Genomic DNA, 4,790 nt, shown 5'->3' on the forward strand with positions numbered 1-4,790 from the left:
GAAACAGTTTCAAATAAAAAAAATGCTAAAAGTAATTTGTTTGAATGAAAAAGTTGTGGTATAGTTGGGTTAGTTACAAAACTTATATATTTACAAATATATATTTCAACTCTTATTGTACAGAACATGAAATAGAAAAGGAAAGAGGACGGACGGGAGAATAGGAAAAGAGAGGAGAGAAGGAGAGAACGAAGGAATGGTTAAAGGAGAAAATACTGTAAATTGGGCAACAAAGCGTACATATTTGAGAACAATTTTATGTGGATATGAAAAGTATACAAGGATTAAAAAAAACAAAAAAGAATAAACCATGGTAGGAACCAGTTACTAAAGTTACATGATAAAAGTATACAAGGATTTAAAAAAAAGTATAAACCATGGTAGGAACCAGTTACTAAAGTTACACGATAAAAGTATACAAGGATTAACAAAACAAAAAAGTATAAACCATGGTAGGAACCAGTTACTAAAGTTACATGATAAAAGTATACAAGGATTTAAAAAAAAGTATAAACCATGGTAGAAACCAGTTACTAAAGTTACACGGTAAAAGTATACAAGGATTAACAAAACAAAAAAGTATAAACCATGGTAGGAACCGGTTACTAAAGTTACACGATAAAAAATGTAAAAAGCATTAGAAAAGGGGAAGTAGGTATGGATCTATAAGATTAAAATAGAAAAATAAAGAGAAAGTAAAGAATGAAAAATTAGGAAGAAATGCTATAATATATATAAGATAAATAAACTAAGTCTAGGTGGAGTAGGAGGAGAAGAAACTATATAGATGGATGGAGTAAGAGGAGAAGAAGTATAAGTAAATGGAGAAGGAGGAGAAGAAACTAGATATGTGGATGGAGTAGGAGGAGAAGAAACTATATAGATGGATGGAGTAGGAGGAGAAGAAACTAAAGGTGGATGGAGTAGAAGGAGAAGAAACTAGATATGTGGATGGAGCAAGAGGAGAAGAAACTATATAGGTGGATGGAGTAGGAGGACAAGAAACTATATAGGTGGATGGAGTAGAAGGAGAAGAAACTATATAGGTGGATGGAGTAGGAGGAGAAAAAATCTATAAAGATGGATGGAGTATACGAAGAAGAAAGTAGAGATGGAGTTGGAGGAGAAGAAAGTTTAGGTGGAGTAGGAAGAAAAGAATGTGTGGAGTAGGAGGAGTAAAAAGCTTAGCTGAAGTAGGAGTAGAAAGTGAAAATTTCGGCGGAGTAGGAGGAGAAGACAGTAAAGGGGGAGTAGGAGAAGAAAGTAAAGTTGGAGTAGGAGAAGGAAAAAGTCTAAGTGGACTAGGAGGAGAAGAAAGTATAGCTGGAGTAGGAGGAAAACGTATGAGTGTAGTAAGAGAAGAAGAAAGTGTAGGTGGAGTAGGAGGAGAAGAAAGCACAGGTGGAGTAGGAAGAGAAGAAAGTGTAGGTGGAGTAGGAAGAGAAGAAAGTATAGGTGGAGTATGAGGAGGAGAAAGATTAGGTGGAGTAGGAAGAAAAAAAGGCTAGGTGGAATAGGAGGAGATGAAAGAAGAAAAAGAAGAAAAAAATATAAATTTGTGAATGAAGGAATGTTTATGAACATGAGAATACGTGAATAAATACAAAGAGAGTTTACAAGAATTAGGATTCTATTTCAATTGTGAACATGCTCTTTATGTATACATTGTAAAACAAAAACAAAAAATTTCGCAGATTTTATAAAAAAAATCGTAGATTTTCAAAATTTTCAATAATCGAACTTTGTTACAGGCAAATTTTTGAAAATTCTATCATCCATAAACCTTCCCTGGGGTCACGCGAGGTCCCAAAAAAAATGGACCCGATCGGCTCAGCCGTTTTGACGTTTATTGGATACAAACAGACAAACAAGCAGACAGACAAGCAAAGTAAAAATATAGACTATGATTTTGAGGCGCTTCGCGCCCATCTTCTATTTCAACCTTTAATTGTGGCTTTATCTGTGAGCATCTTTGCGGATTTCATAAACTTTTTTCGCGCATTTTCAAAATTTTACGAAATAGAAAAACTTTTAAAAACAAATTTTTAAAATTTTGATCATTCATAAACCTTCCCACGCGAGATCCCACAAAAATTTTGGGCCTGATCGGTTCAGCCGTTTTGACGTTTATTGGATACAAACAAACAGACAGACAAGAAAAGTACATATATAGATATATGAGAACTAGCGTGTAAAAAATAATTTGCCTAAAGAGAAATAAAAGCTTCAATTCACAACATTAACTAAAGAATAAGGATATTCGAGTTGTAATGAGAATTTACAAAGATAAAAATATTAATCTGTAAATAAAACTGTTGCCTGGCTAGGACAATAAATCCATCTCTTTATTAAATATAACCAATGATAATTGGTCTCTTCTCTAATCCTAGAAACTTTCAATCATTTTGGAAACTTGTATTCCCTAATAATGATAATTTATATAAATAGTTTCAATAATGATAATTTCTATTTAAATAGTTTCAATCAGTAATTCTAGTTTTACGAAAACATCTATTTTAAAGTATAGTATTGATTTATGTAATATTTAGATGTGCTTGGTACTGAATTTTTGTCCGAGGGATAAGATTAAGATCTCAGCTTAAACTCTGTCTTCTCCTGTTGTTTCTCTCAAACTAAACCTCTCAATCCTCATATTCCCGGAGCCTCTTCTCCATCCTCTTTCTTGAACCAGGATCCTTGATTCTCTATCCTTCCTACCACTCTTCTTGCTTCTACCTAGAGACTTATCTTCCTTCCACCTGGAGATTTATCCTTCTGTCCACCTTGAAACTTATCCTGCCTTCCACTTGAATATTTATCCTTCTGTCCACCTGGAAACTTATCCTGCCTTCCACTTGAATACTAATCCTTCCTTCCACCTGGAGACTTATCTTCCTTCCACCTGGAGATTTATCCTTCCGTCAACCTGGGGATTTATCCTTCTGTCCACCTGGAAACTTATCCTGCCTTCCACTTGAATAATTATCCTTCCGTCCACCTAGAGACTTATCCTTCTATCCACCTGGAGATTTATTCTTCCTTCCACCTGGAGAATTATCCGTCCTTCCATATGGAAACTTATTCTTCCGTCCATCTGGAGACTTATCATTCTTTCTTTCCACCTGAAGACTTATCCTTCCTTTCACCTAGAAACTTATCATTCCTTTCATCTGGAGACTTATCCTTCCTTCCACATGAAGACTTATCCCTCCTTTCACCTGGAGACCTTTCTTACCTATAACTGGATAATCGTTCTTATCCTTCCTTCCACTTGAGTACTTATCCTATCTTTAAACTCATTCTTACTTTTTTCACCTGGGTTTAGATTCTTCCTTGCTAATTTTCTTGGGCCTTATTAACAATCACAATAATTGTAAACTCATTAAAACATTCTATAAATTGTTTCAAACGAAATTTAAATTTTGATTTTTTGTGTTTTTTGCTGTTCATAATAACAAAATTGTGCATCAGCAAAAATAGTAAGAAAAGTCTTTTTTTCGCTCGGATTTATAAAAAGAAAAGATCGGAATTTGATTAAATTAAAATTTGTTCTTTACATTGAATGAGAAGAATATTATTCCCGGAGAGACGTTTTGAATATCAAAGGGATTGTTCATGTATTAAAGGTTGAGGCGTGGTCTTAATATTTTCTCTGACGGTTAAAAGTGTGCACGAAAATTTTACAGTCATCAGTGTCTAGGGAACACAAAGAGTCTAGCCCGTAAGCGATTTTTGAAATATAAATATATGTATATATATTTATACAAAATCTTGAAAAGGAAAACTGTAATTTTGCATTTTAGATTAAAATTCCAGTTTCCGGAGATTTAACTTTGTTTAAAGGAATACACTTTTGTCTTTCATTTCTTTAATTTATATTTAGTAAGATGAGCATTTCAAAATATAATAATAACAAAAACAATGATTTTTATTGTATTATTAGCATCCTTATTCAAAAGTTCTTTTTTGGTATTTCTTTCTTAATACCATGTCAGAAGTTCGAATAATTAGAAGTGTTTGCAAATCACCCATATCTATATATAAATTTGGCTTGTCTGTCTGATTGTATCTAATAAACGTCAAAACGGCGGAACCGATCAGGCCCAAAATTTTTGTGGGATATCACGTGACAACAGGGAAGGTTAATGAATGATACAAATTAAGAAAAATGTGTTTTAAAAGTTTTTAATTTTGTAAAAACTTTAAATTCTTGAAAATCCGCCAAATGTTTTTCTTCTTTGTTTTAAAATGTAAACAAAAAGAACATGTTCACAATTTAAATAGAAGATGGGCGCGAAGCGCCCTTAAAGCCTAGTGTATTATTTTTTTTTTAAGAAAACTCTATTATTTCTATTCTGTGCTCATTTCAACCCTTTCCCAAGAGGAAAATTAAGAATGTGTTACTAGACTTCTAGTTCTTATTAATCTTGTAGGATACGTATTGAACCAACAATGAATGAATATTGAAAAATATGAATTGAGGAATATTAAGAGTTTTGTGCATGAAAAAAGTTGGATTAACGGTTGTTATCTTACAACAAGGCAGAATTAATTCATTGTAGAATATTCTAGCCTAGCCGCGGCGCTCTGTCCAGAACCAACCCTACCCAAAAATGATAAAAAGATATATTTAAATTTTTAATGTTTTTAACAGGAAGTGTTTTGTGACTCTTGTGACAGGCATATCTAAATTTCAGATCATCCAGAGTCAAAAACACAGAAAAATAACATCAATTAGGCAGATTTTACAATTCCAGTTTTGTTCATTGGGGATAAAATTTTTAGACGAT

This window comes from Eurytemora carolleeae, unplaced genomic scaffold, assembly GCF_000591075.1.
Source record: "Eurytemora carolleeae unplaced genomic scaffold, Eaff_2.0 scaffold73, whole genome shotgun sequence".
In the NCBI taxonomy this organism is placed as follows: domain Eukaryota; kingdom Metazoa; phylum Arthropoda; class Copepoda; order Calanoida; family Temoridae; genus Eurytemora; species Eurytemora carolleeae.